Source organism: Geotrypetes seraphini, chromosome 1, assembly GCF_902459505.1.
Source record: "Geotrypetes seraphini chromosome 1, aGeoSer1.1, whole genome shotgun sequence".
Lineage (NCBI taxonomy): Eukaryota > Metazoa > Chordata > Amphibia > Gymnophiona > Dermophiidae > Geotrypetes > Geotrypetes seraphini.
This window is the reverse complement of record NC_047084.1, coordinates 242,527,080-242,540,987: the sequence shown is the minus strand read 5'-3', so window position 1 is coordinate 242,540,987 and position 13,908 is coordinate 242,527,080. Positions and strand designations below refer to the sequence as shown.

Below are 13,908 nucleotides of genomic sequence, written 5' to 3'. Positions count from 1 at the left end.
AATGGGTCTCTCCACAATGTAAAAAGCAAAAGTCTGCGCTGAATACGACCAGAGAAGTTAAGGACACGCGAGAAACTGCATGAAAAGCCATGTAAAAAAAGGCACTCACTAGCAATTTGGTAAAAAAAAAAAAAAAACATTACAGCTGCAAGGCTAAGAGGCTCCGTTTCTAGTGTCCGGAGATCGAGCAGGCTCTTTATGCAGGGTGTTCAGAAAATCTCACGCCGCTTCCAAAGTCTCAAAGGATCGCCAGCCAGACTCCATGAAAACTTTTAACACAGAAGGGTACACCAGCATAAAATGTTGCCGGTGCGTGTAAAGCTCAGAGCAAATTGGGGAGAACCTGTGGCGCTTTTTCAAGAGCACAGCTGAGTAGTTCTCCCCGATCTGCTCTGAGCTTTACACCCACCAGACAGGTTCTCTCTCAAATCAGAGCAGTTCCTTGCACATTTTGTATTGTTTAAGCATAATTATGTATTTTTATGACTGCTCTCGGCCGCTGCTTGTCTATGGAAGATGGACTGCTTGCCCAGTCTGTGAGTGCGCGCCAAACGGACCTGGCTAGCGGGCAATGGCAGCTCTGCCTGCAACCAGCTCTGCCTGCAACCAAGATAGCGTTTCGGGGAGGCCAATAAGACAATGATTGTCCCTCAGGGGAGGGGGGTATATTCGCTCCATAAGATGCAATCTTATTTCCACCCACTTTTTTGGGGGAAAAAGTGCATCTTATGGAGCAAAAAATACCGTATAAGCAGTTGCTTATTTAATGATCTCAGATTCTTACCCGCTATATATGGTTAGTAAACATGCTAGATATAATAGCTCACCAATGCCTTAAATTTTGTAAGTAGTTTATATACAATTCGGTATTTCACTGGAAGTCAGTGAGCATTTTTCATAAATGAAGACATGATCAAATTTACGGAGATTGTGGATCACTCTAATAGCTGTATTCTGCATGATATTTAATCTTTAGATATACTTCTGACATAATCCAGCATAAAGAGAGTTACAATAATCAATTTGCTGAATAACAAGGGAGTAACATAGTAACATAGTAGATGACGGCAGATAAAGTCATGAATGGTCCATCCAGTCTGCCCAACCTGATTCAATTTAATTTTTTTCTTCTTAGCTATTTCTGGACAAGAATCCAAAGCTCTACCTGGTACTGTGCTTGGGTTCCAACTGCCGAAATCTCCGTTAAAACCTACTCCAGCCCATCTAAACCCTCCCAGCTATTGAAGCCCTTTCTAGCCCATCCTCCCCCAAACGGCAATATACAGACACAGACCATGCAAGTCTGCCCAGTAATGGCCTTAGTTCAATATTTAATATTATTTTCTGATTCTAGATCCTCTGTGTTCATCCCATGCTTCTTTGAAAGTCACCGTTTTCCTCTCTACCACCTTTCATGGGAGCGCATTCCAGGCATCCACCACCCTCTCCGTAAAGTAGAATTTCTTAACATTGCTCTTGAATTTACCACCCCTCAACCTCAAATTATGTCCTCTGGTTTTACCATTTTCCTTTCTCTGGAAAATATTTTGTTCTACGTTAATACCCTTCAAGTATTTGAACGTCTGAATCATATCTCCCCTGTCCCTCCTTTCCTCTAGGGTATACATATTCAGGGCTCCCAGTCTTTCCTCATACGGCTTCTGGTGCAAGCCTCCTATCATTTTTGTCACCCTCCTCTGGACCGCTTCAAGTCTTCTTACGTCCTTCGTCAGATACGGTCTCCAAAACTGAACACAATATTCCAAGTGGGGCCTCACCAATGACTTGTACAGGGGCATCAACACCTTCTTCCTTCTACTGGCTACGCCTCTCTTTATATAGCCCAGCATCCTTCTGGCAGCAGCCACCACCTTGTCACCAGTGTTCCCTCTAAGCGGGCGGGTGTTGTGAGCAAACTTTTTTCACTGTGAGCTAAAAATATCGGGCGCCAGCAAGTTATGAGCCAAATAAATATGTTGCTTTCTACCACAGAACTTCCTTACGTTTGTATGGAATCTATCCCCTTTCAACTTTAGAGAGTGCCCTCTCGTTCTCCCTGCCTTAGCTACTAAGTCTATTCCCTTCAGTACCTTGAATGTTTCTATCATGTCCCCTCTCAATCTCCTCTGCTCAAGGGAGAAGAGGCCCAGTTTCTCTAATCTTTCGCTGTACGGCAACTCCTCCAGCCCCTTAACCATTTTAGTTGCTCTTCTCTGGATCCTTTCGAGTAGTACCGTGTCCTTCTTAAAGTACCAGTGCTGGACGCAGTACTCCAGGTGAGGGCGTACCATGGCCCGGTACAGCAGCATGATAACCTTCTCTGTCTCTTCAGTCCAGCATCTGCCCCTTCCATTCACTGTCTGTCTTTCCCTGCCATCTCTCCTCCTGCCCCCCACCCCACCCCCCAATTTGGTCTAGCATCCATCATCTTCCTTCTGTTCCCCTCATGGTCTGGCATCTCTATCCTTCCCTCCCCCCTGTGGTTTTTAGCATATCTCTCTTCTCATTTCCTCCACTCAGATCTGATCATTCTCTGCTCTCTCTTCCCTTTTCTTCTCTGGTCTTCCTTCTCTATTTTCTGCCTCCATCTAAATTAAATTCTTTCTTACTATTTAGTCCCGTTTCCCTCTTTTCACTGTGTCTACACACAGCTTGTCACCCCTTTCCCTCACCCCTCCATTATCTTACTATTTTCTTCCCCCTTTATTTATCTCCTCCTTCCATCCAGTATGTGTTCTTTCCCCACTTCCATTCAGCATCTGCTCTCCCTTCTCAACTGACATCCATCTGCCTTCTGCTCTCTCTCCCTTCTTCTCACTTCCATCATCTGTCCCCTTCTCTCTCTCTCTCATCTCCTCCATTCCATCATCTGCCCCTTCTCTCTCTCTCTCCCCCCCCCCCCAACTTCCATCATCTGCCCCCCTTCCCCTCACCTTTGTGGGTCACTTTCTTTCCCCTGAGGGTGGCTCATGTCACAGGGGAAGCTTTGGCCGAGCAGAACCGCTTGATTGACAGTGGAACTTACTTGATTGATGTCGATGCTGGGGCCCGTTGCCGTTTGAAGGAAAAAAAAAAAGGTGGAAAAAAGGAACCTGTAAAGGCGAGAGGAAGGGAAACCTCCAGGACAGCTGCTTTTTGCCCTCCTTCAGCGGCCCAAGAGTTCAGACCAGCAGCGGCAGCTCTGTATGCTTTTAACTTCGGCACAGAGCTGCCCCTAATCAATAGTTTAGCGCGGTTTCATGAGGCAGCCTCGGGGCCTTTGATAGCCGGCCCGCTTCGATGATGCGATGTGGGCCGGCCTAGCAAAGGCCCCGAGGCTGCCTTATGAAACCGCGCTAAACTATTGATTAGGGGCAGCTCTGTGCCGAAGTTAAAAGCATACACAGCTGCCGCTGCTGGTCTGGAGGTGCGGAGACAAGGCAGGAGGCAAACGCGGTGGAAGGCAGGAGTCCCGGCGAAGGCAGGAGTCCCGGCACAGCGACTGCAACAGGAAGTTGCAAGTCAGCTGACGCCGGCCTTTCGTTGCGGCGGGGACCGAATCCTTCGCGGACCGGCAAGATTTGTTTGCGGACCGGCGGTTGAAGAACTGTGCTCTACACTGTGTGCGCTGTGACGAGAAACTTGTGCGCTGCGAGGTAATATTTTGTGCGTCAGCACACCCCAGCGCAGCTTAGCGGGAACACTGCTTGTCACACTATTTTTTTGCCTTTAGATCTTCAGACACTATCACCCCAAGGTCCCTCTCCCCTTCCAATTATTAATCCTCAAAAGCATTACTCTGCATTTCTTTGCATTGAATTTTAGTTGGCAGGCATTAGACCATTCCTCTAACTTCTGCAGATCCTTTTTCATATTTTCCACTCCCTCTTCGGTGTCTACTCTGTTACAAATCTTGGTATCATCTGCAAAAAGGCACACTTTTCCCTCTAACTCTTCAGCAATGTCACTCACCAAAGCCTCTGGAAATAACAGAGAACAAATTGATCTTATCAGGCGTAATTTAAAAAAAGAATTTTTCACTATCCTCAAAATTTTTAAGTGATATGATAACTTAGGGCTCCTTTTACAAAGGTGCGCTAGCGGTTTTAGTGCACACATAAAATTACTGCGTGCTAGCAAAATTATTACTGCCTGCTTAAAAGGAGGCAGTAGCAGCTAGTGTGCGCTATTCCGCGCGTTAAGGCCCTAGCACACCTTTGTAAAAGGAGCCCTTAGTATCCAAAATTACCACCAATATTTTGGTACTAATCACAAGTGGAATTGGGGTACATCCTAGTTTAATTTCAAATGGCACAGTTATTGGATCACAGTGACTAAATATTATAGATGTAGATTTTTCCACGTTAAGTTTTAATTTCTGATAATGTAACTAATTTGTGATACAATCTAAATTCTCATTGAGAAGTGAAATTTCATGGGGGGGAGCCTGATTCTAACATATACAACAACTGAATATCATCAGCGTACACAAACATGGTCAGTCCTATGGACTGTCCCAATGTCAAAAGTGGTGCTAGGTAGATGTTAAACAGCAGTAGCAACAAAATTGATCCCTGAGATAAACCCACTCCTGTTTTGAAAGAATTTGACTTTGAATTTCCCATTTTAACAATATTATGTCTATCCTTGAAATATGATTTAAACCAATCCAGGGCTACATCAGTAATACCAACTTCACTCAACCTCACGAGTAAGAGAGTATGATCAACCACATCAAATGCTGATGAAAGATCTAATGAGGATAATCAGTACAGATTTAAAATGGTCCAATCCTTTATGAATATATGTTGTTAAGCCAATTAAGGCTATTTCAATATTATGATGCTTCTGAAAAGCTGTTTGGTGGGGATGAAGAATGTTAGTACTGCTCATGTAATCTTGCAATTGGGAATGCAATGTCGCTTCCACTATTTTTGTTAAAAATGGGATATTAGCAATCATCTGTCTCTAAACTTTTTTTTTTTAATTCTTTATTGATTTTTAATCAAAAACAGTGTCATACAAAAGAAAGAACAATAGGTATTACATACATTACAATAATATCTGTATAGGTAACATAAATATCATTCAATAATTTCATTTTCTTGCATATAATAATAGCACAATATAACCTAATATACAATACAAATGAAAAATAAAGTTACCCAAATATCCCTATCAATATTTACTCCCTTCCCTCCAAATCTCTCCCCCCCTCCCCCCGGATGTGGAAAGATAACTAAACCAAAGGAAAGATATGATGAAAATATATTATTATATTTTTACAAATTTAGTCAATGGGCTCCAAATTTTATTAAAAACCTCACTAAAACCCCTACACTCTGTGTTAATTCATTTGTATCTATATATAGTGCATACATTCACCCACCAAAAGGTATAATTTATTCTATCATGGTTCTTCCAATTACTTGTAATCAATTGAATGGCTATACCTGTTAGGATCATAAATTGACGACTCTTATATTTATCTAGAGTGGGTTTTACAATTGTTCCACAAATTATAGCCTCATATGATAATGGAACATTTGAATCTAAAACTAGATTTATTTGTCCCCAGATTGACTTCCAAAATATTAATATAAACGGACAAAAATATAACAGATGATCCAGAGTCCCTATATCAATATGACAATGCCAGCATTTATTAGACTTAGAGCTATCTATTTTATTTAATCGAACTGGGGTCCAGAAAATCCTATGTAACAAAAATAACCATGTTTGTCTCATAGAGGCTGACGCTGTACATTTCAAGTCCAAATTCATGGACTGTCTCTAAACTTGTACTTACCATTGAATGTACAAATGGAGATAAAGTTACCAGAGATTTCTTAAAGACACCAGTAGGGATGGGGGTCTACTGGTGATATACTGGAACTAATTTTGAGTTGGCATATTAAATCTTTTCATAGTACTACCCATTATCAAACAAAAAGAGAGATCTTGTGCACAAGATTGAGATTGAATTCCTATAGGAATTATATTTCTGATATTCAATATCTTTTGCTGATAAAAATCAGCCATTTCTTGCACCCTTGGTGACTGCAATGTGAGATGTTCCTTATCATGGTATGTGGTTATAGATTTAAAAGTTTTATATAAGATGGAGGTGTTGGGTGCATTTTTTAATTTTTTTTGAATAATGTCTTTTTTTGCCAAAGTAACTGCTTTCTTATAACTATCTAATGTAGATTTATAAGAAAGATGAGATAAATTTGATTTCTGTTTTCGCCATTTCCATTCTGCTTGGTGAACTTGACGTTTTATAAGAAGCAAATCTTGTGTAAACCGTGGATTTTTTTTCCCTTGGTATACAATGGTTGTTTACATGGCAACAGTGGAGCTACTAAATCAAATGATGATTTTAATTTTTCATTCCATGAGGAACTCATTCCTGAAGTGGGAGATTATTAAATTTTCCCTGCTGTAACTTAGATGATATGACCAAGGATGTGAGAGTGATATCCTTCAAAATCCTATATGTAGTTTGGGTTGGGGGGGGAGTGGTAGAACCATCCCACAAAAGGTAAGATCAAACCTGATCAAAAAATGATCAGTCCAAGGTTTGTCTGTAAATTAGAAATTGAATAAGATGAAGAATGATAGGATATAACTTGGTCAGTCGTATGCACCTCCCTATGAGTAGGGCTCTATATATAGAGTACATAAATAGATTTAAATCTCTGAGAATGATTTGAAAATCCCGTGAGTTTGATAATTCTGAATTATCAAAATGAACATTGAAATCACTTAGTATAATGGGATTAAATGCATTTACACTTATGGTGGAATATGTGAGCCCACCTGAAAATTGCTAGACCATCATATAGGGCTATTGTTGTGGTATATAGTTGGGTACAGTGGGTTTTGGGGAAGTTTTGGAGGGTTTCCCAAACAATGTAACAGAGTTACATTGGTGAGATGTGTATCTGGAACCCCTTATGTGAAATTCACTGCAGTGTCCCCTAGGTTGCCCCACTGCTCTGGTGAAATGTCTGTGTGGCCAGTCTACTACAAATGCTGGCCCTTTCTACATCCCCAATGGCCTGTTTCGGGCATTTTTCTTTTGGATGTGTTTTTTTTTGTTTATTTGTTTGTTTCAAAAATGGCTCAAAAAGATAGATGCACATCAAAAAAAATTATCATTTTCATAAAAACAAAAACAAGATAGATGTTTTGTAGTTTTGAAAATGGGCATGTTTAATACTGGATTTTTGTGCATCTTCTGCAAATGCCCAAACTTGGATTTGAGATCATATCGAAAATGGCCCTCTATATCTAGAGAAATTAGAAATGGCGTATCTTAATCTCTTCTTGTGCATCCGGTGCAGGTATATTCAATTTGGTTCCAAATGTAAATGATTTCCTCATGTCCTCATTATGGTTTGTTTGTTGGCTCAAAACATGGGAGTGGCCAGAAGCTCAAACTAACATTTACTGACCTGTTGTGTTCTGCTTCTATTCTCAGGAGGTCCTTTTATCACCATAAAGCCATTTGCAGTAAATCTACTGATCTCTGGGACATAGAAGCGTGAAGGGCCATTTTAAATAAGATGTCTAAGTCTGACTCAGGACGTCCAGAATTGGATCTCCAAAAGTAGAGTCCATAATTGAAAAGACATCCAAGAAAAATGGGACATTTTGAAAATCATGCTCCTAAACATCTCTATGATTGCTGTATAAAACCTGTTCTATTGGACGTCCAAGTGTTTTGATTATCAGATTCCTAGAATGTCCAACTTAGATGCTCTAAAAATTTGATTATATGACCCACAGGATGTCTAACTTGGATGGCTCATTAGTTGTGTTAGAAAACATTCCCCATTATGTCAAAACGTCACAGCGGTAGTAACAGGATGTTCCCAATGTTCTGCAAGTCTTTATACAAGGGTGAATCAAAAATGAAAGGCAATTGTTAGATTACGCGATAATCAGAACGGAGCTAGCAAAATGCAACATATGTACTTGTACATTGCCTGTTGGATAGTTTGTTCATGCACAGTGCAGCACTCTGTCTTTAGTCATGTGGCAGCCACGAGGTCAGAAACATGGACACTTCATTGCAAGATTGCACTATCGAAGAACAACGTGCAGTAGTGCTCTCCTCCAAGAAAATCATGTTAACCTTCAAGTTTTCAAGTTTCAAGTTTAATAAAATCTTTGATTAATCGCTTAATCACATTTCTAAGCGATGAACATTTTTGGGACATGAAGGGGCCTATTCTGGTGCATTTCCAGGCAAACAGTGAACAGTGAAAATAACTGTGCATTGCTGCAAATTTGCAATTTTGCAGCAAAAGAAGAATGTTGTCCAAAACAATATTGCTCCACCATAGCAATGCATGTCCTCATACAGCAGCAATGCCAGAAGAGTCAGTGCAATAGCTTGAGTTCAAACGTTTTTACAGCTCGGATCTGGCGCCTAGCGATTATTACAGCTTCATTCCACTGAAGGAGATGCTGCGAGATCGCAGATTCACCTCTGATGATGAAGTAAAGGAAGTGGAGCTCACCAGGCTTCGGGAGCTATTGAAAAACTTCTGAGCAGGAATGCAGAAGCTAATTGAATGATACAACAAATGTGTTATCTTGCATGGGACGTGGAAAAGTGATACGTTCAATTGGTCACAGTTACTTCTATTAAAGCCGTTAAATGTATTTTGCCTTTATGTTTTGATTTACCCTCGCATAGCCCTGCATGTGGAAGTGGGTACTGAGGAGTTTGTAGTTTGTACTTGGAGAGGAGAGAGGTGTTAGAGAAGAAAGAAAATTTAAAAAAAAGAGATTGAGAGAGTGACTGACAGTGACAGAAAGAGTGAGAGAGTGGTAGTGAGAGAGCATGAGAGAGAGAGAATGACAGCTAGAGTGTGAGAGAGATACAGAGAATGAGAGACAGAGGGTGAGAAAGGGTGAGAGAGAGTGACCCTTTGAGTGTTGAAGTGAGAGTGTGTGTGAGTGAAAGAGTGTGTAATGGGGAAAGAAGGGAACCCATTTATTCCACATGGGAGACAGAGGCTCTTTTGGAGTTGTGTCTCTGTTACAGGAAGCACCTCTTTAAGTTCCATGTGTGGAGGCCGCCCCACAGTTCCTCTCTGAGGTAGATCATCAGGAGCATCCTCCAGAAGTGAGTGAGTGTCAGCCAGTGCCCTCTACTATCCAAGCCCTAGACACAGGCAAACTATGCACCTTTGTGCTTCAGGAGCTGTCAAGGGGTTCAAATAATACCTATGGCCTCTTAATAATGGACCTCCAATGATGTCAGCACCACTAGCTAGGGTTGCCAGATTTCCTCTATGAAAAATGAGGACACCTGACCCCGCCTCCACGCAAACCTCCCCAGCATGTCTGTGCATGTATGGATGTTGACATGATGACATCATGTCAGGGACTTCCAAAACAACCCTCGCTGCAAGCAGCCTGTTGCTATTTATGTAAGACTATACATGTCACAAGTAACAAAAAAGCTCATCACCTGACACCATTCTCCCCCAACTTGTGTCTTGCAGACACTTTAGGATACATAGGGAGAATCTGGGCCTCATCCAGTGTCTGAGACAGCACCTCAGAGCTCAAATTAAGAAATCCCTCCCCCATCCACAGTAACCCTACAACCTCCCTGGTTCCCCATCATGTCCTAGATGTGATGCTCCTACCTCTTCTCTGCACCTGCTTCTCCTAGGACCTCAACCAATGAGATGACATGGGAAGGATGGGGGAGAGGGGAAGGCATATATCCACCAGCACCCCTCAGTTTCAAAGGATACATTCTCCCACACATTCATATGTAGTTCATTGCTGCAGCTGGGGAAAAAAATAAACACAGTCACCACCAGTGGGTATCAAACCCCCAAACCTTAGCACTGCAATACCTTAGCCCAAACTACTACACCACAACATCAGTATACTTCATAGGAAAGGCGGGAGAGGGAAGATATGATAGAGATGTTTAAATACCTATGTAATGTAAATGCGCATGAGTTGAGTCTCTTTAAGTTGAAAGGAAACTGCAATGAGAGGGCATAGGATGAAGTTAAGAGGTGATAGGCTCCGGAGTAATCTAAGGAAATATTTTTTATAGAAAGGGTGGTAGATGCATGGAACAGTCTCCCAGAAGAGGTGGCGGAGACAGAGACTGTGTCTGAATTCAAAAGGGCCTGGGATAGGCATGTGGGATCTCTCAGAGAGAGAAAGAGATAATGGCTACTGCGGATGGGCAGACAAGATGGGCCATTTGGCCTTTATCTGCCATCATGTTTCTATGTTTCTATCAGCTGATAGAAGGGAATGGGTTGAAGGATAATACAATGACACCCTATCCCTGAACCCTCAAACCAATAACCCCCCACCCCCACCCCAAACCACACTCATCGTATACACTACAGTCACCCGCACAGGTTGGGATGCTGCCTTGTAAGACATACCTGAAAGTCCAAAATCAGCCGCCTTGTACATATTCTCAGCACAGGGCCTCCCCTAAAACCACTCTCTCTCCCTAACCCACAGAGCATCACCTATATCCATTTATGTTCCTCCCCCTCCCTATGCACCTCCAAAGATTCTTTCTCAGTAAGGGGATACATTGCCAACCCAAGCACCACTTAGCTGATCAACAGTTAGCATGACTCCCATACACAGATAGGCACCCAAACATAATCTTTGAGGGGAGGGGGGCCTCCACAGTTGGGCCAACACTCAGGCTGTACCATAAGCTCCCCTGGTGGGCTTCAGGCAGCATCAGAATATATATGATTCCCAACTCATCTGCTCCCACAGCCCTGTCCACACACAATGGTCCCACCCGTGAAACATTGCTGGACCACCCCACCCTCTGCCACACACTGCTGGGTCACTCATCAGGGTTCTATGCTATGTCATCTCATTGGTGTCACCCCTCAGACCTGACTCTCTGGTACCTGAAAAAACCCAATACCAGTGCAATTCCCTGCCTCCTGACCCTCAGCAGCACTACTATGCAACCCATGTATGATGTGGTCACCCTATGTCTTTACCACACACAGGCCAACTTCACAGGCTGAGTGGGAGGGCCAGAAGGCTGAGGAGGAGGGCCAGCAGGCCAAGGAGGAGGGCCAACAAGCTGAGGATGAGGGCCAGAAGGAGCAGGAAGTGGCCCAGGAGGTGGACCATGGAACCTGGGAAGTACCACTCCAGGTCACAGAGTTGGAGAAGGACCCCTGAGCAGACATGCCACAAGTGGAAGGGGCTGAGGAGGAAGAGGCAGAGGAGCCTCAGGGGCCACCTTCCCAGGCCCAAGGCCCTGCTGCTTTGGCAGCATCACCTATACAGCCCACCCTCGAGTCCATATGTAGCTCCTGCAGCAAGTCTCAGTCATGTAGAGAGACTTGCTGCAGGAGTTGCAGGCACGCTGGCTGGTCCTCAACCAGATGGTGGGGCTCATTCAGCTGCTGGAGACATTCCAGGAGCCTCATTAAGAGGGGTACAACAGTGGGCAGACTGGTACAACAGTGGCCAGAGGGGTACAACAGTGGGCAGACTGGACAGGCCAACAGTCCTGTTTCCAACTGTGGCCAATGCAGCTCACAAGTAGCTGGCAACATACTAATGACTGATCTCACACATATTCATTGGGAAAATTCCAAAACTCCAACAGGATTGCAGCCCTTGAGGACTGAGGTTGCTCACCCCTGCCCTAGAGCCAGAATTAGTGTGAACTCTCAGAGGGCAATGAATTCTAAACAGTGCTTCTAGCCTGCTTTCCTGGGGGAAAATTGGAATTGAGACTGGGGATATATTTACTGCTGTGTTCTCCAGATACTGAATTATTTCATTCTGGTACTGGGATCCTCTGTGTTTAATCCCCTGCTTTCTGAAGTCTTCACAATTTATAGACACATGTCTATCACATGCTCCAAATGGGTGTTTCAAATATGCTCAGCCTCAACTTAATGCTGATCTCAGTTCTACTCACTGGAACTTCACATCATGATATTAAACTCTTGATCCTCCAAAATCCAACCAAAACTTAACCTACCCACTTATATACCACAACAATAGCCTTTATGCTGACAAGTGTCATCTTTATGTAGGTACAGTAGGTTTTGGGTTGGTTTTTGAGGGCTCACTATATAAAATAAACAGGTCATAGTGGCATGTGTATCTAGGATTTATGTTATGTTCACTGCAGTAACCCTTAGAGTGCCCCTCTGTTCTGATCAGCTGTCTGTGTGGCCATCTGAAGCTATAATACAGGCTAGAACAGGGGTGTCCAATGTCGGTCCTCGAGGGCCGCAGTCCAGTCGGGTTTTCAGGATTTCCCCAATGAATATGCATGAGATCTATTTGCATGCACTGCTTTCAATGCATATTCATTGGGGAAATCCTGAAAACCCGACTGGACTGCTGCCCTCGAGGACCGACATTGGACACCCCTGGGCTAGAATGTATTGTTTCTTTCATATTTTTGGTCGGTGTCAACTGGAGGAGTAAGGGGGGGCATGCCTTAATCCCTCCAATGGTCATTTGGGCAGTTTGGGCACCTTTTTGACTCATTCATTTTTAAAACAGGTCTAGCCCCAAATGTCTAAATCAGGGGTGTCAAAGTCTCTCCTCAAGGGCTGCAATCCAGTTGGGTTTTCAGGATTTTCCCAATGAATATGCATGAGATCTATTTGCATGCACTGCTTTCATGGTATGCTAATAGATCTCATGCATATTCATTGGGGAAATCCTGAAAACACGACTGGATTGCGGCCCTCGAGGAGGGACTTTGACACCCCTGGTCTAAATGGTGCCTTGGAGATTTAGTTAAAAATTTGATTATCCCTGCAGAACATCCAGGTTCTAAGCCTACCCAAAACATGCCTCTAACATACCCCTTGAAGATTCAGTTGCACTGTAGACAAAATAAATGGAATGGGGACTTGTATATCACCTTTTGTATTTTAAAGCTGACATTGAAAGCAGTGGGCAGTGGAGGAGTCATAAGGATCAACACTGGGATTTGATCTCACAAAATATGGGTATAGAGACAACAGCTCTACCAGTGAGCTACACCAGAAAGTTATCTAGAATAGTGTTTCCCAACCCTATCCTGGAGGACCACCAGCCAGTCGGGCTTTTGGGATAACCCTAATGAATATGCATGAGAGAGATTTACATATAATGGAGGTGAAAGGCATGCAAATCTCCTCCATGCATATTCATTAGGGCTTTCCTGAAAACCTGACTGGCTGGTGGTCCTCCAGGACAGGGTTCTAGAATGTCAGTTTCTAAAATGCCCACTTGTGCATTTTGTCTAGTAAGACATCCCAAGTGTCAGTTTATGCTGTCTTTTGGACATCTATCTTTTTTTTTTTTTTTTTTTAATGAGCCCAATGGCTATTTCCTATTCTGAGGCATTATCACAAATTAATCCTGCTAATTATACTGATCATTATGGCAGTGCTTCTCAACCCTCTCATGGAGGTACACTAGCCAGTCAGGTTTTCAGGATTACTACAATTTATATGCATGAGAGAGATCTGCATATAATGGGTCTCCAGTGCATGCAAATCTATTTCATGCATATTTTTTGTGGTAATCCTGAAAACCTAAATGACTAGGTGTGCCTACAGGAGAATACTGAGCAGCACTGCATTAGGGTCATTTAATTTTTACATAATTCGGTCTACAGGTGTAAATAGATAGCAAATCAATGTTTCCCATACTATAAGGAAAAATGGAAGACAGTAAACACATGAAGTTTTACTTAAAGAATGAGCTTTTTTTTTTTCCTTTTGCAAGTACCACATAATGCTTGCTTAACAATAACTTATGGTCCTGCTTGTTTGAGATATAACTGTGTTGTACTATTCACACTATTCAGCTGAACCGATAAAAATGCTGGCAGATGACAGCTTAATAGGCACCAGATATATATGAAAGGAAATGTCT

At 42.8% G+C, this 13,908-nt stretch overlaps 1 protein-coding gene across 6 annotated transcripts in view; it reads right to left on the bottom strand.

Annotated features, from left to right (window-relative positions):
- The window catches only part of KCNIP4 (potassium voltage-gated channel interacting protein 4), a 691,146-nt gene that overhangs the window by 245,596 nt on the left and 431,642 nt on the right, over positions 1 to 13,908 (bottom strand). For 4 of the 6 annotated variants that reach the window (XM_033948582.1, XM_033948590.1, XM_033948566.1 and 1 more), the window contains exon 2: positions 9,651 to 9,798. The exons of the other annotated variants lie outside the window; for them this stretch is intronic. The gene's annotated coding sequence lies outside the window, so the exon portion shown is untranslated. The remainder of the gene's footprint in view (positions 1 to 9,650; positions 9,799 to 13,908) is intronic. 6 annotated transcript variants of the gene reach the window in all.